This window comes from Neoarius graeffei, chromosome 8, assembly GCF_027579695.1.
Source record: "Neoarius graeffei isolate fNeoGra1 chromosome 8, fNeoGra1.pri, whole genome shotgun sequence".
NCBI lineage: Eukaryota > Metazoa > Chordata > Actinopteri > Siluriformes > Ariidae > Neoarius > Neoarius graeffei.
The window spans coordinates 3,812,773-3,839,098 of NC_083576.1; the positions used below are offsets into that span (position 1 = coordinate 3,812,773).

The window sequence follows — 26,326 nt, forward strand, 5'->3', positions numbered from 1 at the left end:
GGAGTGGCTGGACCACCGATTCCCTCAATGGCTGATCAGCAAGCGCCGCGAATCAGAGTGGTCTCCGCATTCACCCAATCTGAACCCCCCCCAGATTTTTATCTTTGGGGGTTCTTGAAAGACCATGCGTAGGAGAATCGATTGCTGAACTGAAAATGGCCATCACCCAGAAGATTCGTGCCATCAGGAAGGGAGAGTGTATCAGGGTGATTGACAACTTCGCTTGTCGGCTTCAAGTTTGTCTGCAGCACAACATCAGTCATTTGGAACATATGCTCTAATGGATGTATCCTTTGAGCTAGAGACCTCAAATCTTTAGTTTTATAATTGTTATAATATCAGCTTCTAGAAAATGTAATCTTTTTTGGAGTCTCTTGTCTGAGTAATAAATTATTATAATGTTAATGTTAAACCTGCTTGAAACATCCTGTTACCTTGAATTACCCTATTAAACACCTTGAACAAGATTCTGGATAAAAGACCTGTTTCTACTGCATGTCATTTCTGAGTTTGGAACTTTTCCCAGAGAGCTGTTCTTACTCTATAAAACTGTCGTTACTCAGAGATACTGAGGCCTCAGTGCCAATTACTGCACTGTGTAATCTGTTCTGAAAGTGAAAGTGGCAGCCGGTCTGATGGCAGAGCGCGAACATGGACTTCTGACTTGGATCGGAAAGTTATAAATGGTGGAGCTGCTTGTAGCTTTGATTATAGCTTAATTTTAGTCAAAGTGCAGCTATACATTTCACCACAGGAGCTGCTGTGACATGAAAAGGGAATCATTGATGCCAGCTGTTGAACAATATATTGGCCCCCTGTCCATCAGTCATAAGGGACCACTACAACGAAGCAATGTTATGTAATATGAAATAAATCAAACAAAGGCACAAGCAGGTGATGCAACATTTACATTAATTACATTCCATTAATGGCATTTAGCAGATGCTCTTATCCAGAACATCCCAACTTCATTGGGCTGGACACATCTGGAGCATGCCTGACACAAGACTACACAAAGCTGTTTTTTTATGGAGAAATGAGCCAAGAAAAGAGGAGACAAGGAGGACAGAAACTGAGGTACAAAGAAGTCTTGAAGAGGAACATGAAGAATGCCGGAATTATCGATCAGACGTGGGAAAGGGATGCCTCGAGTAGAGCAACATGACGAAGCATAGTTAAAAGCTCAGTGTCTGCATTTGAAGATAAGCATCAAAGGGAGTATATGAGGGCTCACAAAGCCAGACATTCCATGGCAGCTCAGCTGGGCCATTCGTGCCACTGTTGTGGACGACTCTGTCGCTCTGGTGTGGGCCTCGTGGCCCATCTGCGTTTCTGCACATCCTAATGAAGCAGTCATTATTGCTAGCGATGGACAGCTGCTGCTGACAACAACAGGCATCTAGAAGACACTCTTATCCAGAGTGACGTACAACATACCCCAAAGCAGCCTGGGGGGGCAGTTGGGGGTTCGGTGCCTTGCTCAAGGGCACTTCAGCCATTCCTGCTGATCCAGGGAATCGAATCAGGAACCTTCTGGTCCCAAAGCTGCTTCTCTAACCTTTAGGTCATGGCTTCCGCACATTTACATAATAAATGCAGGTTTGGCGGGGTGGCACGGTGGTTAACACTGTCGCCTCACAGCAAGAAGGTTCTGGGTTCGAGCCCAGTGACCGATGGGGGCCTTTCTGTGCGGAGTTTGCATGTTCTCCCCGTGTCTGTGTGGGTTTCCTCCAGGTGCTCCAGTTTCCCCCACAGTCCAAAGACGTGCAGGTTAGGATAATCGGTGGCTCTAAGTTGACCGTAGGCATGAATATGAGTGTGAATGGTTGTTTGTCTCTATGTGTCAGCCCTGTGATAACCTGGTGACTTGTCCAGGGTGTACCCCGCCTCTCACCCATAGTCAGCTGGGATAGACTCCAGCTCGCCTGTGACCCTGCACAGGATAAGCGGTTACAGATAATGGATGGATGGATGCAGGTTTGGCTTTTAACACCAGGTTTCTTCACTGTGAAAGCCTGCCAAGCTTGAGCGGACAAACACAGTGTTAATGTAAACCAAGCTCTTATTTGTTCACAGAGAAAATAATAATAATAATCAAGAATCAAGGATTAGCAGCATCCTGAACTATACTGTATGTGGATCTTTAAATCTCCCAGGCCTAAAAATTTGATTTTTTTTCCCCTTTTACATCTTTGCTTTGCATTTATGTGATATTTATAAAGGGATGTCTTTTGAACCAGCACAAGATCCTGAGATATAAAATGAACCGTGATACACTCACAGGAAAATATTGATTTGAAATCTAAGGTGTGCTGATCACTAAAGGGTTACAGCGCATATCCAGGGCTCATTATTCCTTCTTCAGAACAGGGGCATGTGATCCGCAGTTTTCTTTGAGCATACTTAATTGCTACTCATACTCCTCATCATTTAATGAGTCTACAATGGCTTTTTTTTTTTTTTTTCATCTGGATCTTAAGCCTTGGGTGTGAAATGTGAAAATACACACTGGCTATAAATTGATGCTAAAAAAAAGTCACCTTATGATTTTATGAAGATACTGTATGATTATAATGAAACGTTTACAGCGATGTTTGAAAATGTAGTAGGTAGAAAGTACAGAAATTTTTTAAAAGGTCATACGTTTCTTCCCACCGCTGAATACAGCAAGCGAGTTAAAACACAGTGGAAGGTTGTGTTACTGTAGTTCCGGGAATAAATCTGTTTGCGTAAGCTCACACTTTGATCGAGTTACTGTATATCTCAGCAAGTGAATGTGTACAGATTTGAGAGGAGAGAGATAGAGAGAGAGATATCTTTGCTCTCATATTTTCTCCATCAGTGATGCAATCCACTGTAACTCCAGAGCACTGATATTAATAATCACAGAAAAATGACTATAAAAGTGTTCTACTGTAAACAACACGACGTTGACCACTGGAGTTCTCAATTTCTCACTAAATGTTACCACCCTGAAGTTGATTATTTTCCTAGAGCAGCATGTCCCAAAGTTGCTTTTCACTTCATATTCACTTTACATTTCATGCTGTGGAACATCTGCAAAGCAACTTAGCTTCAGTTCTCACTGATGTTCTAACAGCTATAAATAGTCATCTAAACCCACACAAGCCTGTTGTTATTCTCCCTCTTAAAGGTTATAAAATAAAATAAAAAAAAATAATAAACACAAGATTTCCTCTTTTGTTATTGACAAATCACAAAGGTGTTTAAACTCATCTGTCCTGAAGATGTCAGAAATCTTAAAGGTACAGCTTCACCTCTGAATGTTGCACAGCGCTAACACTGGAGACTCCTTCCAGAGATGTTAAATAAATGTTTATGTAGCGCATCTGCCCAATGGACAAGCTGTTACTATTGCTGGTTTTCAGTCACATGACTTTTCTTAGCGGTTTTACCGGAAGTGAAATAGCTGGCGGGTTAAACGGCTGTCGTAGTGCAAACAACTAGCGATAACTTAGAATATGCTCATAATCTAGAAGCCACTGCTGGCTTTAGATGTATTCAGAAGATTGCTACGTGCAATGGAATCGACCCTGACAGTCTGGGAAAGAAGGATTTGTCATACTATCTGGAAAACTACCCTTCAGTCGAGTTCCCCAACATCTCCAACTATCTGGTGTTGCAGACGTCCTTCTACACCGCAAAACAGATGAAAGCATGGAAGAGTATGGAGGCTTACAACTGTTTTGTATGTGGCTGGGTAAAGGACCTCGGGATCAAGTCACTGCCAAATGAATCCTGGATTGTTTTTGCCCGTGGAAGTATGTTTATTTTAAGCTTATCATTCACATCTTTACAACGAAGCGCTGCAAGTTGAAGTGTAAACAAACAACAGTTGGCTTGATTCTCACTTGCGTTGGCTCTTATCTCTCAGCTAAATCTTTCACAAAGATCATCAGAAACCCCTTTAAAGACCTGGAGCTTAGTTAAACAAGATGGAGAAGAGATCACGGCGCATTGTAACTGTACGGCTGGGGAAGAATTTTGTCGCGACCTTCACGCAGATGGATTTTGTGAGGAGTAAACAAAGAAACAGCTGGGGACTTTAGCACTTCAGGACTACAAAAAGTACCGTAAAATAACAACACACAGCAAGAAAAGTACTTGGAAAACACTAAGGCCAGAGCTGAGAGGGAAATACAAACCCTTCACCGAGTGATCACTGCAAACTCCAGCACGCTTCGACTCCTTCGATTTCAGTCAGAAGTTCAAAAGCCACCTTTCTCGACGTCTTTTTGTGAAATCCTGTGTTTGTTCACCTTTTTTTATTAGTTCACAGGGAGCCCTGAAGAAACTTTTATCAGTTTCATGGTTTGAACGATTTAAACAGCCTAAAACAACACAAGTGTAAGGCATTTCTCATGCAAGCAATGAACCTTCTCCATACAAACGCTTTGTCAACTGAGCTTTGGTAGACCACCAGCTGAAGTTCTGAATAAGTAATGAGGCGGATGTGACATCGTGTGAAACCCAGCAATAGAAACGATAATGTATTAGGATGAGTGCATTAATCTAAACCTCAAATAGAATATAAAAATATGAATAGAATGTCAGTCTAAATAATGAATGTCAGGCATGTAGAGTGTGCAGGGTGTATATTGCATATAAAGTGTAAAGAGTGTATTTAATGTATAGACCATGTAGAGCATATAGAATATGTAGAGTGTATAGAATATGTAGAGTGTATAGAATATGTAGAGTGTATAGAGTGTGTTGGTTGTAACAGCTGTGTTTTTGTGTTAGAGTTCCTCAGACTCACCACATAGAAAAATGATCTTCCTTTCAGCCATGGTGTGGTTTCCTGCTCATCAATAATCTCACTCTTCCTCACTGTTTAGATCTGAAAAAGAAACAAATATATTATTTACATGTAGTGAATAATAATAATAATAATAATAATAATAATAATAATAATAATAATGTTATTGTTTGAACCAGCATTAAAGATAGACCGCCTTTCAGATTTTTCAAGTGTAGGTCATAAATATAATTTTCCCCGACACCCAATTATTTTTGTTTAGTGACCAAAAGCTACTGAATTCAAATCACAGACTTCCAATTTTATTAGTTTTTAAAAATAGAACAATTAATGAATTTTGGGCCATGTGGCCCTAAATTCTCAGCTATTTTTTCCTGCTTCCCCATGACCCAATTCAAGATACTACATCATGCATCACGTGGTGGGCTTTCCCCGTTCACGCAAGGCATTGTGGGATACAAATTTGAAACAGGAGAGAAAAATGGAGGACGTGAGTGTGCGAATGAAATGTGAAAGAGAGACTACAGTAACGGAAAGAAAGCGAGAAGAAAAGATGTTATGTTCTATACGAAGGAAAGGAAACGCAGGACCAAGCTAATAAATATTGGCGCTCAGCGAGCACCTCAGTGTGATCAGCTGTTCGTTTAGCGACAGAATGATGGAACTGTCAGTGCACGCTCAAAGGGAAACCTGTAGATGGCAGTAATGCAACACTGTGGATGCCAGCTGCTGTAAAACCCAAAAGAAGAAGAAGAAGGTAAACCTGCGCATGCGCACACGGACTTCCTCTGTCTGCTTGACTGCGCCAAGCGAGCGATTTCATGCACAATATTTGCTTTAATCCCCTCAAATTAAATAACTTCCCAGCCACAGAATGGCCTGATATTTTGTGAGATATTACAGAAACAAACAGATATCACAATCACCACATTTCAGACGGAACTAAATTTCACCGATTTTATGAAATCGAAAGGCCGTCTAGCTTTAACTTTTTCAGCAGTAAAACCTTTAATGTCTTAAAATTTTATAATTAATTTCTTCATTTTCATCTTTTTTTTATTTGCTGAGATTTAAAGAGAAAATCAGGCCACTTTATGAAATCATTATGTAGTTGACAAACTCCATGACATCTCAAGCCTACAGTCAGATTGCGCGTGCGTGCATCCTGAATAAATCACATTTCTCTCTCACTCGCTTGCCCTCAGTCCGTCTGAGAAGAAAGACACTAATGAGGCTCTGTGAGTGGGCCAGTAGGAGACAGAGGACAGAGACACGGAGCATTATGCAAACACTAGCTCTGAATTGCTAATGAAAGTTGCCGAGGATGAACCAGACAGAAAAAAAAGTGGATCACTTTAAATAAAGAAGGAAAAGAAAGTTTGTTTCTGGACACTTGTGTAAAATTCGGTTCGACTGTGATGTCTGTTGGTCGCCTGTTAAGTAGTTCAAGGGTGATGCATGTCGTTTGGTTTATCATGTATCCCACTGATCCTCCGCTAAGATAGGCTTTATTTTCTGATTATTATGACCCCTTTGATAATATCCCCTTGTTTATGATCCCTTCATTAATATCCTCTTGTTAAGACTCACTTATTAAGTTTGGCTCATTTTGGTCCCCCTTTAAAATCCTCTTATTAAGATCCACTCATTCACACACCCCCCCCCCCCCCCCATTAACAACTTTTCATTTAGCGCCTCTCATATAGGATTATTTTTTCAACTTTACTTGTTACTATTACCTTTTAAGATTGTCATTAAGATCCCACTATTAAGGTCCCATTATTAAGATGCTTTTATGAGACTGGGAGAACACTGAGGAAACCAAGCAGCAGTGTAATGCAGCATTCAGACCAGAATAAAGTTCTGTCTCATTCCTAAGTGATGCAAAGCACTAACAGCCCTTTCAGAAAGGAACAGTTAAAAAAAAAAAAGACTTGGAAAAAATAGATACCATAAATAGAGTTTTGCTCTTATGGCTTTAATAATACAAATTGAGAGAGAGAGAGAGAGAGAGAGAGAGAGAGAGAGAGAGAGAGCTCAATCAGTTTGAGCCCATGGAACACTGCTTCCACAAAAAAAACAACCTCCTCCTGTCATTTTCATTGTCCCACCCCTATATGAATCTTACCACTTTGATTGGTCAAAGAACCTGAAACGTTCCTTGGATACACTCAACTGATATAGATGAGCATTGTGTTATGGTCAAAAAGTTGACTCGAGTTCAGTTCGAGCCAACATTCTGCCTCTACGTCACCAACGGTGTCAACTGTTCCACTGCTGAATCACAGCAAACAACAGAAAATCAGACTCTTCTGCCAGTGCTACCACTCGTCAGTGTGATCACCACCTCACTCCTGATCTTTAAGATCTTTCAGGTCCCAATCTTTAAATTCCCCTTATTAAGATCACTTTTAAAGACTCACTTCTTAAGGTCCTCAGTAGGATCCTTACATTAAGATCACCTCTTTAAAGGAACCGTGCTATAATAAACTCTTTTGCTACAAACTTTTGCATACAAGCTAAATTCGTGTCCTCCGCCTTTAGTTACAATGAGTCAGAGTCTTAAAAAAAAAAAACAACAACAAAAAAACACTGAGCCATGAGCTCCTCTTCCCAACAGAGAAAAACAATAAGTAATCAAGTCAACAAAACATGCTAACGCCATAAAACAAAGGCTTAGTGAGCCTCGCTTAGGTGTTGATCGCTAAAAATTATCAAGAACAACAATCCCTGACTTCAAAAATTCCCTTAAAAGGACTTTATTCTATAAGGTAAAATCAGTTTTACTTGAGTCTTTACTCCATAAACATCATTGTTATGGTTCCTAAAAAAATGTAAGATGCTCTCTGTACAGCAGAAAATGCAGGCGATAGACAGATGTAATCGCTGGAAGAGTTTTATAGAAAGATACGCTGGCAAACAGATCCAATCTGATCAGTGATCAACAAGCAGACTCAAGAAACAGGCAATGATCAAGTGAGGCACAGAAGAGGAAGAGAAAAAGGCAGAGACAAAGAGCAAAATCCGAAATAAAAAAGAGGGTTGGAAACCAGAATATCAACACAGAGATACAAAGGCTTGGTAATGTGAGACACAAGGTACAGCGTGTAAACTTCACAGAGTCTGTGTGTAGTGAGAGTCCTTTCAAGCTTGCGCTGTGATTGCACTCTAAGGGGAACAGGTGCATAGTAATCAGTCCTAATAGTGCTGCGTACATGCATGCGAGTAGCAGTCTGAGGCATACCGCTGTGTGTGTGTGGACGTGACACCGTTGAAGACAAACTTCATATCCTGGAGTGTGTAAACCATGGTGAGAAAGCAACAAATTTGTCTAAAGAATGTGGCATCCCGAAAAATTAAACTTTTAAAGCAAAAGAAAAAGAGTTCCAAGACTTCGTCCATAACTCCAATCAATATGACAGGCTGAAAAGAAAGAAGATGTGGAAGCAATGAGTGTGACTTGTTTCCTTTACTTTGTAAACATGTAAGTGAATTTTGCGTAAATATAAATTAAACACAGTTGTTCGTGCTTTAAGTAAGAGTGAGTCTTTGCTGTGACAAGTGCCTCCATTTCAGTATTACAAACTTTTCAGTGTAATGGACTATTTGGACTAGAGGTCTGCGTGGGTCGGATTTTTCAGTCCCGCTCCTGCCCGCGCCCGCATTGTGCAGTCCCGCTCCCGCTCGCGCCCGCAAAGAATTATGATTTTCAGTCCCGCTCCTGCCCGCGCCCACAAAAAAATTATGATTTTCAGTCCCGCTCCCGCCCGTGCCTGCCATATTTTGTCCTGCTCCCGCCCGCAAATCCTGCATGATGCAGACGTTCGCGTTATTTCTCAGGAAAGTTCTTGTCTTGACACAGCGTGATGGTGCCCCGCCCCCTACTTTGAGTGGATTTGAGCATACATATCTACAGCTCACGTTCACGTTTGTTATTATTTACCTTGTTTCTGAATTCCGCATGTAGTGTCTCTAATAATAATTTGTGCTGTCAAGCGATTAAAATATTTAATCGCAAATCACACATTTTTATCACATGAGAAACCATTGTAAATCTCTGATCAGCATAAAAAAGTGAACGGGCTTGCTTTGTACCAATGGTGGTTTTTTTTATTTTTTTAATTGCAAAGCAGAGCTAGTAAGAGAAGTGAATTGATTTACTGCTTGAGTAAGTCTACAACTCTAATCAGAGAGACAGGTTACACAGTGACAGTAGGCTTGACTCAATGCTATCCCAGAAATCCTTCCTGTAATATGCAAATTTGGCCACCTCTGATTGGACAGCCAAATTTGCATATTACAGGAAGGATTTCTGGGATAGCATTGAGTCAAGCCTACCGTCACTGTGTAACCTGTCTCTCTGATTAGAGTTGTAGACTTACTCAAGCAGTAAATCACTTCACTCATAGTTCTCTTGCTAGCTGGGTGTAAACTGCGAGTCATTAGAGTGATCAAAGGATTTCCCGTTAGGGTGATCAATGGCAAATTTAAGATGCCATTCCTCACTCAATCTGGCAATCTGACTCTCTCTGCAAATTTAGGCATCTTAAAATGTTTTTACTAATGCCAAATAAAATATCCAGCACAAATTATATATGATAGACATAAATTAATAATTTATAAATTTTATTTCAAACACATTTTTAGTTAGCGGGACTGCAGCTTATCACCACTCCTGCCCGCGTCGCATATGTGCACTCCCGCTCCCGCCCGCGCACGCATATGTGCACTTCCGGTCCCGCCCGCGCCCGCAATGAGCTTTCAAAATTTGTCCCGCGCTGCACTGCTTTGCGGCAGGTCCCGCGAGTCCCGCGGGACTCCTGCGGGAGTGCAGGGCTCTAATTTGGACGTCCCCCAAGGAGTTCGTTATAATGAGGTTGTGGTGTAGCAAGTCATCATTTTCAATGCCATCAGTAGTCCACTGTGTTACGTTTGGAGAATAATTCGCAACAATGCGGCGACATCCAAAGCCATAGATCATAAATTGTAAAATGAAATTGAAGATATTTTGTCAAAGTAGTTACTGCATATTTCAACCAATCCTCTGTTTTTGTATAGTTATTCTGTTGTAATGGGCCAGAATTGGCTTCAGCCATCTCGTGTTGAGCCACGAAGGAAAGATAATAAAACATTTACTTATTCAGTTGCCGAACATCACCTCAAAGTTGATTAAGTAAGGGATAATGAGCACAAGGTCTTTAGTGGAAAATATCAGACTGAGGTCCATATAAAAAGACCTAGGTCTGCTATTTTCCCATAATGACTGAGTAAGCGAAGTTAATAAGGAGTTTATTCTCTGCTTTTTTTATTTCTAAGACTTAAACAGACATCATTATAATGAGGCATGACACTGCTTTCAGTCAGGTCATATTTGTAATGTAGTTGAGTCACGCATGCAGAATAAATGGCTAGTGGTTTCAAAACTGAATTTCTGTTTGCGATTAGCGGTTTTTGAATGCTCTTCGTTGCTCATTTCTTGAATAACTCTGTGACTCTTGTTTGTCTTTTGGCCATTTTTGATTCCATTTTGATTTCCAGTTCATCTTTTTTTTCTTTTTTTTTTTGCTTTTGCAAAATTGAAAGCGGGTGCCTTTGAAAGAAAGTCTGGAATTGCCCACAGGCATTATGGGAAAATACTGCCCACCAAGGAACCAATCAGGGTGGTTTTCCTGCAAGCCTCTTAACACTAAGAGCATCTTAACTAGGAGAGAGAGTGTTCACTGTGATGCTCGCTGTACCATTTAACAATGATCTTTATGCTATGATGCTTTTGGGAAACCTACCCCAGAGCTCATGATTTTATTGGAAGTAGCTCATGCCAGATAATAATGCAAAATAAACCTTGATAAGATGATGCAGGACCCTGACACAAAGCTGGGGCTATGGCTATTTACTAACTAAATCAATAATTTGACATCCAGTATTGATGTGGTCCATCGCAATGATCTGTTATTCAGCCATTCAGACATTACAGATCATAGAATGCTGTAATTGACCAATCAGAATCGAGCATTCAACAAAGGGCGAGTAATAAAGGGAGGTAAACTTTAATCACTTGCGGAGGTTCATAATCTTCATAGCCAGAGGTTTGTTGGTGTTTACCCAATTTCATTGGTCTGCTGTTGTTGTTCGTGAGTTGGTAGGCTTGGAGAACTCTCGGCCTTTCGTTCGTGGTACCTGGTCTCTTCTACGTCGAGGCTGATACTCGACTCCTTATAATCTCCTTCTGCGATGATGTTTTCCATTTTGATTCGTGAATGTTTTCTTGTAAAGTCTCAATATTCAGCTCAATGAGACTGCGTGAAGAGAGCTAGTAGAGCCTGTATGTCAACCAAAACAATGCCATGGATTCTGGGAAGAGTGAGCCGGCCCCTTTAAGACCCCCTCTGTTAGATCCCCATTAAGGTACAATCTCCTCTTTAAGATCATTTCTTTAACATTTACTTGGTAACATCCTCATTAGGATCATCTCTCGTTATTAAGATCCCTGTGATCTCCTGTTCGGATCGCCCCAAGCCCAGGCTCATCTCCCTGCACTCTATTACTGATATCAAAAAATCAGAAATCTGAATACTTTTCATTCTTCTTTTCATCGCATTGAAAAATACTTCATATTTCATTGAGTTCACCCTCTTTATGAATTATAGATGTTACTTTTAAGGGGTCATGTAGCACATATAACACTGACCCGACCTCACACATCTTTATTATGAATTACATCCATTTGAGGCGATTTCACTGAATACTGAGTAAAAATCCCAGACTGTACGGTAATAAAGCCTTACACCTTGACTTTGCATGAATTCCTTTGAATTAGAAATGAGGCTCATTTGAATAAAATCAATAAGAGCACTGGTCTTCAGCATAAAAAAGCCCTATAGATGAGCATTTCTCCGGGATGAATGAGATTAATGCGCCTTTGCTTTATGATTAAAAGCTCAATTATTGAACAGATGCATGACTGCACACGTCACTGCTGAGACACTTCACCGGTTTGTTGTGACAATCCATTTTTTATCTGTCAGTCACAGGGTTTTAAACGCCTGCTTTCAATCCATTAGGGATTAAAAAAATGCAAAAAGTAAAAATGGTAATTATGGCGAAGTTACTGTAATTAATATTTACACCATTCTGACTGTGATGTGAGAGTAATTACAATTTTACACTTTTACTGTCATTTTAGCATTCTTTCTTTCATTCTTTCTTCCTTACTGTCGTTCTTTTGCATGCATTCTAGCATTTTTCTTTCTTTCTTTCCTTGCATGCATTCTTGCATCTTCCTTCCTTCCTTCCTTCCTTCCTTCCTTCCTTTCACATGGCTTCTACTGTCTTTCTTTCATTCTTTCTTTGTTCCTTCCTTTCTTTCTTTTCTTTGCATGCATTCTTGCATCTTTCTTCCTTTCTTTCTTTCTTTCTTTCACATGGCTTCTACTGTCTTTTTCCTTCCTTCCTTCCTTCCTTCCTTCCTTTCTTTCTTTTGCATGGCTTCTACTGTCTTTCTTTTTTGCATGCATTCTTGCATATTTCTTTCTTTCTTTCTTTCTTTCTTTCTTTCTTTCTTTCTTTCTTTCTTTCTTGTGCATGCATTTGAACATCTTTCTTTCTTTTGCATGGCTTCTAGTGTCTTTCTTTCTTTTGCATGCATTCTAGCATTTTTCTTTCTTTCCTTGCATGCATTTGAACATCTTTCTTTCTTGCTTGCTTGCTTTCTTTAACATGCATGCATTATGGCATTTTCTTTCTTTCTTTCTTTCTTTCTTTCTTTCTTTCTTTCTTTCACATGCATTATAGCATTTTTTTTCTTTCTCTCTTTCTTTCTGATGCATTCAAGTTTCTTTCTTTCTGAAATAATTACAGCTCTGTTTTTTTTTTTTTTTTACTTGCTAATGAATTATTATATTATTAGCACATCATTGAGCCAGTAGCTGAGTTTATGGCTTTATTTTTCTTCCAGGTGTAAAAACAGAATCTTGGCTCTTTTTTTATTGTTTTTATTGTTATGGTCCTCAAGATGATTTTCATTTAGTCCACAGACTCTAAATTCATCCAGACAAGAAGCTTTATCAGGCCCGTCCCGGTGCGCAGCCCCGTGTTTCACCGTGATGTCTGAATATAATGATCTCACAACTGCACTTCCTGCTCTCTGTTCATTTTATTTTATGTAAAATAAATCATGATAGACTCCCTGATACTGATACAGCGTTGTGATGCTGTAAGACACGAGGTTTGTAAAGGCTCCTTAAAAGAAATACAATAAGTTGTTTTTTTTTCTTTTGCGTGGGGGCGCAGAGTGCTGCTTGACCTGAGAATGTTTGCAAAGTTCATGTTTCTTTCTGAAATAAAAACTGAAATCTGAAGTGTAGTTTATTTTCCCTCAAGCTCTCATCTGAATTCTTTACCTGCAGCCATCAGCACTGAAGTTAACAAAGGCTAAATTTATCATTCCTCCATCAACACTGGAAAAAGAAATAGCTTTCTTTTAGAAAAAAGGGACAAAAAACATACTTCGTGCTTTTAGAGAGCTGGTCATAAAAGCCTTTCACACTGAAATTGCCCTGAAGTGTTCTTCTCAAGGTCGGGATACGATGCTCGGCTTTCGACAGACAAATCGCTCAGACATTTAAAAGTACACCCAAAAACAGAGTCAGGATTAAACTTGAAAGGGATAAAATACTTGTAATATTTGTTTTCTTGTAAGTTTTGTGAAGTCTAATGCCCATAAACAGGATCCACGCAATCATTCTGTGAGCAGATGCGTCAGTGTGATGGTCCCCTTGTGCTCTGTGTGGAAATTAAAACAATGCTAGTTAGATTTTTACTAAAAATATCAGCCTCAAACTCATTTTGATGACACACTGACTTGTAATCAGTGTTGTAGTCGAGTCACTAAACCTCAAGTCCAAGTCCAGTCTCGAGTCCCCAGTGTTCAAATCAAGTCCAAGTCATTAAAAAAATTTGAGTCGAGTCCGAGTTGAGTCCGCTCTTGATCCAAGTCGAGTCCGAGAACAAGACTCCAACCGCACCATGTGATGGTGTCTGTTTCAGCGCTATTAACATTAGCTTGTTCCTGAACATGGCATATGAACAGGTGAATGTGCTTCTCTTTATCAGGGAGTGTGAAGTATTCTGTCAGAGATGGTTGGGAGACGGATGCAAGTGCAGAAGGTGTGTTTATTAATACAAGTGAAGACGGTAAACAATCCAGAACGGCAGGCAAAATCGTAAAACGGTGAAACAGGCGATAGGTCGAGCGAGGCACAAACAGGCTATCGTAGACTCGGCAGAATCAAAGATGAGAAACAGGAAATCAGGGATCAGGAAACCAAACAAGGAAATAAGGCTCGATAATGTGTCAGCAACGCAACTCAATACTTCGCAAAGTAAGTGTGTTTTCACAGTTTTTATATCGGTGCACTGATTGCACCTTAATCCTGTGCAGAGTTGATTATGGCGTGCGCTGTCCGGAGTGCCCGAGAGTCTATCTGATGCACACACCAAGGCGCACAGGTGTGACACTCTTACACAAAATTAGGACAAAAATTAATGTAGATATAAATATCTTATGCCAGATTATTATGGCATGTTACAAAAAATTAAGAAAAAAATCCGAGTCCTCATTTCCAATTTATGAGTCTGAATGCAGTTAATGCACGAGTCCGAGTCCAAGTCATCAGTGCTCAAGTCCAAGTTGAGTCACGAGTCATTAAAATTAGGGCACGAGTCAGACTAGAGTACTACAAGCCTGCTTGTAATATGGAGAATCTTTTACGAATCTTTACAAGGGGTTCCAATAATTGTGGAGGACACAATACATAATGTTATTATATCAATGCAGTGATCAACTGCTTAAAGACACTTAGTATCACAAAGTTTTAAAAATGGAAAATTCTGAATTCTACACAACATAACGTGCGGAGTTTGCATGTTCTCCCCGTGTCCGCGTGGGTTTCCTCCGGGTGCTCCGGTTTCCCCCACAGTCCAAAGACATGCAGGTTAGGTTAACTGGTGACTCTAAATTGAGCGTAGGTGTGAATGTGAGTGTGAATGGTTGTCTGTGTCTATGTGTCAGCCCTGTGATGACCTGGCGACTTGTCCAGGGTGAACCCCGCCTTTCCCCCGTAGTCAGCTGGGATAGGGTCCAGCTCGCCTGCGACCCTGTAGAACAGGATAAAGCGGCTACAGATAATGAGATGAGATACAATATAAATACCCCCCTCCCCCGAGGTACCGCGCGCGACACCGTCACAGAATGAAGTGCTGCATAAAAGGAAGGCCGAAACGCTTCCTGCTACAGAACTGAACTATTATTTCAACCTAAAATATCTCTGGATCGATGTTTGGCTCGTGATCCAGTGATGGATTTTCCCTCTTGTCGTCCTCATCAAACTGCGAGCATTAAAAGGCCGAGGTCAAAAAGGCCTCAGTAAGAGCTGCATTGATTTCTGCTCTGGGAAATCATCTCAAAAGCAGCACAACTCGACCTCCTCAACAGCGGCTTTTTCATCGCACTTCTCCTTTCATGAGGAGGATTTTGGAATACAGAGAGAAAATTATGAAGAAGAGCTTCAGATCACAGAAGGTACGAGTGAGTGAACGAGTGAGTGAGCGACGGTGAGAGAGAACGAACATTTCACAAACACGACCTTAAATATTGTCATAAAATATTAATAAACTGTAATTAACACAGAGAGAACAAAGTCTATTGTTATACAGTCACGTGAGAAAATGCAGCAGAACCAAAAGCTTTATTTTATTTAGTTTTTTCCTTTTTTTCTTTTTATTTCTATTTCCTTATGAGTCTGCTTTTCAAAATGATTATTTTGATTTCTGTAGATAGATTAAACAAACAAACAAACAAACAAATCAGGGAGTGATCAAGTAGAAGACAAATAATGCCTAATATCAAGTCAGGAGTTATTTATTTATTGTATTCATTCATTCATTCATTGTTGTTTACATAATTTTTGCACTTTTTTAATATTTACATACTCATTTTAATTTGTATTTCTATATTTCTACATATATACTACTATCTTTCTGATTTATTTATTTATTTATTTATTCATTCATTCATGCTCTTTTTTTAACTACACTGGTAAGTTGCACCTGTACAGAGAACAAATGAATACATGAATATATATTTCTTTATTTCATTTTCTATCTATCTATCTATCTATCTATCTATCTATCTATCTATCTATCTATCTATCAGTAATGCCCAAAATGCAGCTAATAAAAATATATGAAATAGTAATTTATTTTTTAATAAAAATGTATTTAATATTAAATAATACCCTTAATTTACAACAACAATAATAATAATAATAATAATAATAATAATAATAATAATAATTGTTGTTATTATTATTATTATTATTATTATTATTATTATTATTTTGTTACGCATTAATGTTTTTTTCTTTCACAAATTCTACATTTGATTTACTCTTCTTTCTTTTTTTCCATGTTCTTTTTAATTTGTTGAATTTTTATTCCTGCTGCTCTTATTATGGATCTACGTTTTGCATTATTATGTCATGGAGCACTCTTTTTGAATTGTGTGACAATAATAATAATAATAATAATAATAATAATAATAATAATAATAATAATTATTATTATTATTATTATTATTATTATTATTATTGTTATTATTGGGTATGGTGATGCCAGTCATTTAGATAAGTGTTAAGCACTATTCCACAAGACCTTGTGTTAAAAAAAGACTCCCACTGTTAATCCTCGTACTTAAACAAATAGAAACTGTAATTTGTGTTTTATTTTCACGAAGGGTGCCATTACTTTTGATGCATACATATTTAATGTACACATGTAACACAGTAAAACTTATTTTCTTCCATTAATCATTTTAGTTTTTCATTTTTATTGTGTGTGTGTTTTAAATCTCGATCATAGCTATATGCTAATAAACAGGAGCTGCTCGCTGATTCAGCAGTTTAGCAGAAGTGAGTGAGGGAAAGTTCTCGTCCTCTGAGACACTTCTGTGTTTGTAGGAAAGAGAAACCTGATGTAAGCAGAAAGCAGCGAGCAGCGAGCATCGTCCTCAGCTTTAAAAGCTTCAGAAGCACAAATCCAGGATATTAACCATCATCTCCTGGAGGGAGCGATCTGGACTCTCACAGAGAGCTGCTCTGCGCCACACACACACACACACACACACACACACAAACTTTTACATACATTTGCATAAAAATCTCAAATTATACTTTATTATTTATCTCATTTTTAAACCTCTTTAATAAACAAGAATTTTCTTTAATAATGTTTCTGGAAATCTCCATGACCCAAAATGAGCAACCTATAAACAGCAGTGCTGCTGTTGTTGTTGTTGTTGTTGTTTTCTTCTTTGTTTCATGCCATAAATATATTAAAAAAATAAACATAAACAGAATGATGTCAGTCAGGAAGTTTTAACACACACTGAGACTCAATCACACTTGTGTGAAGTGACCGAGTTTAAAAAGCTCGAGCCGGATCATGATACGGATTTTTTTATTTCCACATGTGGGGCTCGGATTCAGCTGATCAGAACCTGAGACTCCACATGCAGCTGTTCTGGAGGGAAAAAAAAATTCTGTATTAAATAAATAAATAAATACACTACCGTTCAAAAGTTTGGGGTCACCCAGACAATTTTGTGTTTTCCATGAAAAGTCACACTTTTATTTCCCACCATAAGTTGTAAAATGAATAGAAAATATAGTCGAGACATTTTTCTGGCCATTTTGAGCATTTAATCGACGCCACAAATGTGATGCTCCAGAAACTCAATCTGCTCAAAGGAAGGTCAGTTTTATAGCTTCTCTAAAGAGCTCAACTGTTTTCAGCTGTGCTAACATGATTGTACAAGGGTTTTCTAATCATCCATTAGCCTTCTGAGGCAATGAGCAAACACATTGTACCATTAGAACACTGGAGTGAGAGTTGCTGGAAATGGGCCTCTATACACCTATGGAGATATTGCACCAAAAACCACACATTTGCAGCTAGAATAGTCATTTACCACATTAGCAACGTATAGAGTGGATTTCTGATTAGTTTAAAGTGATCTTCATTGAAAAGAACAGTGCTTTTCTTTCAAAAATAAGGACATTTCAAAGTGACCCCAAACTTTTGAACGGTAGTGTACATTTCTGGTTTAGTGTGTAGGGGAGAGTGGGGAGACTTGGGACAGTTTGTATTCCCTGAAATTAATTTCACCCAATTAGGTTTCAGATTCCATCAGAAGTTCAGTGTTGCCCCTGAGAGTAACCGACTTCCTTTGGAGCCATGAAGCTGGACACTGAATTGGGGATTTGTTAGGAATTAAAGTCTGTAGCCTCAAGTTAGCATATATAATATGATTTATTAAACTCAAATTCTGGGGAAAAAAGATTTCAGCCCCCCCCCCAATAAATAAATAAATAAATAAATAAATAAATGTCCAGATGGGGAGAGCTGGGAAAGTTCATCATGCTACAGGTTTTTTCTTATGGTTTACAAATATAAAGTTGTTTTAAAATGTTCATGCATGAGGACAGGTCTTCTAGCCATGCAAAAAAAAAAAAAAAAACCCAAAAACTAAACAAAACAAAACAAAAAAGACCCTGCTCCGAACATCCATGTTTTCCGAGTCGCAGCACTGAAACACATTTATGTTGGAATTCTTGGAATGTTACGAGTACAATGCATTCTAGCATAAACTAGTAATGATGCATTACTTCATTTTGTTTAAGGGCAAAACAGTATAGGACTGGAGATATAAACGAGCAAACATTTGGTTTTAAAGTGTTTGAGTATTATTCACAGGAAATTGAGACCAGATTGAATTTTGTGGAGCCGATTTCAACCGAGAATGACGCAGTCCTGGAAAATCGAGCTTCGTACTGAACATGGGATTGACAGCACAGTCGTTCATGAGATATTTAAATCAGATATTATAAATAAACAAACAAACACATAGCAACATGAGGATATGTTCGGGAAAAGTGCTCAGTCTGCTAAATGTTTTCAAAATTGTTCTAAACATTTCTCATTATTAATCTGTGCATTTCATGATACAGTTATGAAGGAAAGTAAGTCATATCTATTATCAGATAAGGCCACACTGCGAATGTTGACAAATAACTGCTGTATGAGTACGTAATTATTAGCAATAAATGAAGAACTACGTGACGGTTCATATCGAAAACCTTCCATATATCAAGTAAATAAATTTCCGCGAGCTGGAGGTTCTGAGCTCTTTCCACCGTGGCACGTTTCTGAGCAGGAAGAAGCTTTTGGTTAGTCTTTATTTGTGAGTGATGTGGAGTGAAAAGGGGGGGGGGGGGTCACGGCGCTCAGACCCACAGCGCCGGGCCCTAAAGGCAAGACAACAGAGAGTCTAATGCATTCAAATCAGATGCAGAAGAAACGTTGTTTTATTTTGAAGCAGATCTGACCTTGATCTTAAAAGATCTTACTTCTCGAGTGCAAGATCATATCCTCATCGCCCTGTGGATTTGAAATTACAATTCTGCTGAGGAGGTCAGCAGGAAGGTCGTGCGTCAGTTGGTTTGATGTGGAGATTTATCATGGATGAGGGGACTTTGTTCAAGGCTGTGTTTTTCTTTTCGTAAAAATGTGAATATTGTTAGGAAATCGCATCATGCGATCAGAGTTATTTACTGTGGCATCAATGATGTCACAGGGAAACAAAACATTTTCAGTTCGGCGATAATTCAGGCATTGAGGACATTCCTGGAAATACATTACATTACATTAATGGCGTTTAGCAGATGCTCTTATCCAGAGCGATGTCCAACACACCCAGAACAGCCTGCGGAGCAGTTTGGGGATAAGTGCCTTCCTCAAGGGTGCTTCAGCTATTCCTGCTGGTCCAGAGAATTGAACCAGCAACCTTTTGGTCCCAAAGCTGCTTCTCTAACCATTTGGCCATGAATTTACATAAAAGTGTACATAAAGCAAACACATGATAAAAACTTGATAAGTGAGAAAAACATGGTTGAAAATAAAAGTAAGGATCGTATAGTGTATATCATATCATATCATATCATATCATATCATATCATATCATATATGTTGTCCTGTCTGATTTCATGAATATGCAAAATGGGGTGTTTCTATGTAAATACAGGGTGGAGCCAATGCAAACAAATTAATCATCTGTGCAAATAAATGTGTCTGAAATGCAGGTATGAAATTTATTGCAGTCCATTTCTGAGAGATAAAAAAAATTATGTTCACAATGTTTTATGAAAAATGAGGTTTGTTAAGATTATATCTCAGCATATATTAAAAAAAATCTCAAATGGATTTAACATGAGTATGGCGAAATTAACATACCATTTTTTTATTTCGCATTCATGTTGTACAGTACAATCCCGATTCCAAAAAAGTTGGGACAAAGTACAAATTGTAAATAAAAACGGAATGCAATGATGTGGAAGTTTCAAAATTCCATATTTTATTCAGAATAGAACATAGATGACATATCAAATGTTTAAACTGAGAAAATGTATCATTTAAAGAGAAAAATTAGGTGATTTTAAATTTCATGACAACAACACATCTCAAAAAAGTTGGGACAAGGCCATGTTTCCCACTGTGAGACATCCCCTTTTCTCTTTACAACAGTCTGTAAACGTCTGGGGACTGAGGAGACAAGTTGCTCAAGTTTAGGGATAGGAATGTTAACCCATTCTTGTCTAATGTAGGATTCTAGTTGCTCAACTGTCTTAGGTCTTTTTTGTCATATCTTCTGTTTTATGATGCGCCAAATGTTTTCTGTGGGTGAAAGATCTGGACTGCAGGCTGGCCAGTTCAGTACCCGGACCCTTCTTCTACACAGCCATGATGCTGTAATTGATGCAGTATGTGGTTTGGCATTGTCATGTTGGAAAATGCAAGGTCTTCCCTGAAAGAGACGTCATCTGGATGGGAGCATACCGTATGTTGCTCTAGAACCTGGATGACACAGTGTCCCTGATTTCCATAAAGAACTTCAAATTTTGATTCGTCTGACCACAGAACAGTTTTCCACTTTGCCACAGTCCATTTTAAATGAGCCTTGGCCCAGAGAAGACGTCTGCGCTTCTGGATCATGTTTAGATACGGCTTCTTCTTTGAACTATAGAGTTTTAGCTGGCAACGGCGGATGGCACGGTGAATTGTGTTCACAGATAATGTTCTCTGGAAATATTCCTGAGCCCATTTTGTGATTTCCAATACAGAAGCATGCCTGTATGTGATGCAGTGCCGTCTAAGGGCCCGAAGATCACGGGCACCCAATATGGTTTTCCGGCCTTGACCCTTACGCACAGAGATTCTTCCAGATTCTCTGAATCTTTTGATGATATTATGCACTGTAGATGATATGTTCAAACTCTTTGCAATTTTACACTGTCGAACTCCTTTCTGATATTGCTCCACTATTTGTCGGCACAGAATTAGGGGGATTGGTGATCCTCTTCCCATCTTTACTTCTGAGAGCCGCTGCCACTCCAAGATGCTCTTTTTATACCCAGTCATGTTAATGACCTATTGCCAATTGACCTAATGAGTTGCAATTTGTTCCTCCAGCTTTTCCTTTTTTGTACCTTTAACTTTTCCAGCCTCTTATTGACCCTGTCCCAACTTTTTTGAGATGTGTTGCTGTCATGAAATTTCAAATGAGCCAATATTTGGCATGAAATTTCAAAATGTCTCACTTTCGACATTTGATATGTTGTCTATGTTCTATTGTGAATTCAATATCAGTTTTTGAGATTTGTAAATTATTGCAATCCGTTTTTATTTACAATTTATACTCTGTCCCAACTTTTTTGGAATCGGGGTTGTATATTTTCAAAATATTGTATCGCCTTTAATCAGCAGTTGGTGCTGTTGAGACGTGCCACACCCTGTTTCATCAAAACAAACCTGACACTAGCTTCAAGAACAAGCTCAATGAGGAGAACATGAGCCTTTTTTTCAGCTGCTATGACTGCGAACACCACGTGTTGGCCTCGTGGTTATCGTGTCCGCCTCTTGACTGGGAGATCATAAGTTCTACTCGCAGTCGGGTCATACCAAAGACCATCATAAAAATGGTACCTACTACTACGCTGCAATACAAATGCGAGTGAGGAAGTCAAACTCTCATGGTTACCAGAGGACACGCCCCTTGCTGTAGCCCAAGCACCCATACGCCTTAAGAGTTGGTTAGTACTGGGACAGACGACTGCCTGGGAAGACCAGATTCTGTCATGAGAAGGACTTTGACTTTGATGGCTGAGAACATGATCACAAGTTCCTGCTGTAGTGTAAACTCCAGCTCCGGCGGCTGGACATATTTCTGGAGAGCATTTAATTGGATGAACTCTTTGATTTGCACAAATGTGTATGATCAGAACTCATGTCATGTATTTTCCAGAAGCTGTGGATGATAAAATTTAAATGAGAATATCTCAGAAGCTATTTTACTGCATTTTGTTATGATATACCATTTGGTATCCATGACAAGAAAGGACAGAACAAACCTCTGCTTTTGATTTCAGGTGCATTTTAAATGGCTTAGTGTCAGAGATGCGAATGTGCTGTGAAGGTTTAATATAATCTTAACTGTGAGAAAAAAGAATTAATCATTTCCAGAACTCTCTCTTTGTTTCATCAAGATTTCATCTCATCTCATTATCTCTAGCCGCTTTATCCTGTTCTACAGGGTTGCAGGCAAGCTGGAGCCTATCCCAGCTAACTACGGGCGAAAGGCGGGGTTCACCCTGGACAAGTCGCCAGGTCATCACAGGGCTGACACATAGACACAGACAACCATTCACACTCACATTCACACCTACGCTCAATTTAGAGTCACCAGTTAACCTAACCTGCATGTCTTTGGACTGTGGGGGAAACCGGAGCACCCGGAGGAAACCCATGCGGACACGGGGAGAACATGCAAACTCCGCACAGACAGGCCCTCGCTGGCCACAGGGCTCGAACCCGGACCTTCTTGCTGTGAGGTGACAGCGCTCACCACTACACCACCATGCCGCCCTTGTTTCATCAAGATGGGGTTTTAAAAACTTTTACAGATGGAAAACCTGCCTGCCTGTCACAGGGCGGGATTCGTGAACACATACTGTATGAGCTCCAGTCCCAAAGCGACATTCACGATGTGCAGAATCACACAGCGGGTGATAAATGATGAATCTATGTGCATTTACGCTGCTCATAATTTGCTCTTTAAATAAAAAAAAAAACATATTTACAAAGAAAAGCACCTAAAGTTAACATACGTGTTATTTTGCAAAACACTGAGTAAAATCAGCAGACGCACTGTAGCAGGTGTTAATAAGTTTGCCTCATGTTTACACCTCGACTAAATCTGGGCCTAATCTTATAAAACTGATAGCAAACTGAGATTTTAAGGTTTAAACGCAAGTTGTTTAGGTAACTTTAGTTGGAGGAACATAGAGTAAGTATAATGTTGAGTTCTGGACTCTGATTGGTCAGATTCAAATGATGATTGGTTTTCTAGCTCCTTCAGGTAAAGCAGTAACTGTAGGAAGGTTTCCGACATCCTAGTGAGTGAGGGTTGGTAATGGAATGACCGTTTACAGCTGCTATAACGTAATGTAACTACATTAAATGTAACTATAAACGGATAACTAATATGACGTGTTTTTTTTAATGAATGAAAAATCGTAACTGGTGGAAAATTTTTGTGGTGTAAAAGGAATAAAAGCACAAATCAGAACGTGCTGGACATCCCAACAAGACAAGACTACAGCTGTAGCAGTAGAGTAAAATATCTTATTCTATCCACATTCACTTGAGATGAGCAATCACACTCTGATTGGCTACTCTACGACTAGGATATCAGCTCATATACTGTGAGGAGAGAAAAATAAAATGGCAGCTCATGTTGCTGAACCAACTGAGGACGAAATAAAAACTCAACTTGTAAAGTTTGAAGCTTAATTTCTTTTTCGATAAAATGTGTTTTCATTGTTCAACTGGTGATGTAAATCTTGTCAAATTAGAATATTTTGCGATGCATGGATGCAATTTGTGACGTGTCCACAAAGCGGAAATGATTTTGTCGGACTAAATGTATGAAATATATTATTCAGATAAACAGATACAAATTGGATGCAAAGAAAAAAATAATCTTTTGGAGCTATAGGGTTTACTCCATTCAAAAAGAAATGAAAAGAAAAGAGAAGAAAGAAAATCAGTCAAAAAAAAATCAAATCAGTGAAACAAACTGAAAAGCAAAACACAGGAGTGAGGAGCGTAGGAGAAGCGACAAGGCCAAACACATGCACGTTAATATATATATAGTCAGAATACAGAAATATGGTGACAATAAACATAAATAAAGTGCAGAATATAACCTACTGTACATCTCTGTATATCTTCAATGTGGGGGTGGTCTAAATTGGGGCAGGGTTTTGTTGTTGTTGTTGTTGTTGTAGGCTGATTAGATTGTTGGTAAATCATTTTTACAAAGCTTTCATGTTTAATGAAAACATGGCTTTTTTATTAAAATATATATGAAGTATATTTATATGTTTGTAAAGTATATTATATGTTAATATGTTTGCGCATTCTGTGCTACGCACTTCCTGGTTCCTGAGTTATTTGCGCCGAGTCCTTTTTTCCCGCGAGTGCTGGCGTTAATTACTAATCTTTTTAAACTTTTTTCTACAAATAATTTTCCAGTATCCTCTTCATTTTTATTGTACTGTTGTGTTCCTTTTGTACTTTCTACTTTTGCTTTCCTTTTTCCATTTTTTTTCTCTCTCTTTTTTTGGAAGAACACCGAGACCGGAAGCTTTCTTTTTTTTTTCTCCTCCGGTGTAAAGACCACAAGCGGAGGCCATCCACATCGGCTCTGCTTTAATATCAACAGATCTTCGATTAAGGTACGTGAATCTTTTCATCATGGCACACCTTCAGCCTGTTCAGTGTGCTGAGTGCAGGATGTTTAGTCATTCTTCCTCTATCGCTAGCGATAGCTTTATTTGTGATAAGTGCAGATTAGTTAGCTCTCTGATGGAGAAGATTACAGTGCTAGAAGCACGTGTCCAGGCTTTAGAGAAGGCCAGTGAGAATGGGAACAGTGTAGTTTCTGTAGGGGAAAGTCTGGATGCCCTAGGTGGAGTTAGTAATCCCCCAACTCTGGCATTAGAGCCCTTACAGCAGGGCGAATGGGTGACGACTCGGCAGCATAAGCGTAGAGCCAAAACTACCGCTGAGGCTCGCCCACGGGAGCACCACTCCTCTCCGTGTCACATGTTGAACAGGTTTGCTCTCCTTAGTGATGCACCCGCTGAGAAACCTGAAAGAGCTCTGGTTATAGGGGACTCTATCATACAGCAGGTGAAATTATCTCAGCCTTTAGGGGCACCAGCAGCTTTAGTCAGGTTTATACCAGGAGCCAGGGCGCCGGACATAGCAGGTAATCTTAGGGTCCTAGGCAAGCACAGGTTCTCAAAGATAGTTATCCATGCAGGAGCTAATGATATATGCCTTTGTCAGTCTGAGGTTACTAAGAGTAACTTTGTAGAGGTGTTTAAATTAGCGAAGGCGATGTCCGATGCTGTAGTATGCTCTGGCCCCATCCCAATGTGGCGTGGCGATGTAGCTTACAGCAGGTTATGGTTGCTGAACTGCTGGTTGTCCAGGTGGTGCTCTGAAAACAGTGTGGGCTTTATAGATAATTGGACTAATTTTGAGGGCACTGCTGGCCTGTTAGGGCGGGACGGTATCCATCCCACTCGGGAAGGTGCTGCTGTCATTTCCTGCAGCATAGGTCATAATCTCAGAACAGGCCTAGTTAATTCCTGACAATCCAGACCCAAGGCCAGGGAGCAGATGAACAGGCTAAACCGACTGTCTGCTAGCTGCACAGAGTCATCACTCAGGGTCCACTACATCAAGACCGTGTCTGTTCCCCGGGCTCAACAAAAAAGTAGAAATATACAGAGAGTTTGTTCCAGTAACCTAATCAATATAAAATTAGATCATACTGCCTGTACAGCTGCTGCCAGCACCTTTGATCTAAAGGTGGGGCTATTAAATATTAGATCTCTTGCATCTAAAGCGCTAATGGTTAATGAACTCATTACTGATCAGGAGTTTAATGTACTTTGTTTAACTGAAACATGGATTAAGCCAAATGAATATATAGCATTCAATGAAGCAACTCCTCCTGGATACAGTTATATATTATCATTATTATATTATTCGTAAACATTGTATTAGTTTCCACTGTTATGCTGATGACACACAGTTGTATGTTTCTGCAAAACCTAATGAGAGACACCAGCTTAATAGAATTGAGGAATGTGTAAAGGACATTAGACACTGGATGCTTATTAACTTCCTTCTGCTTAACTCTGACAAGACTGAAGTACTTGTACTCGGACCACATGCAGCTAGAAGTAAGTTTTCTGATTCCACAGTGACTCTGGATGGCCTTTCTGTTTCTTCGCGTGCAGCAGTAAAAGACCTCGGAGTGATTACTGACCCCAGTCTTTCATTCGAAACTCACATTGATAA

General features: G+C 39.3%; 1 protein-coding gene across 1 annotated transcript in view; it reads right to left on the reverse strand.

The window, feature by feature from the left end:
• Positions 1–26,326, reverse strand: part of lingo2 (leucine rich repeat and Ig domain containing 2) — a 367,782-nt gene that overhangs the window by 226,335 nt on the left and 115,121 nt on the right. Inside the window, exon 2 of the mRNA XM_060926791.1 lies at positions 4,781–4,861. The gene's annotated coding sequence lies outside the window, so the exon portion shown is untranslated. The remainder of the gene's footprint in view (positions 1–4,780; positions 4,862–26,326) is intronic.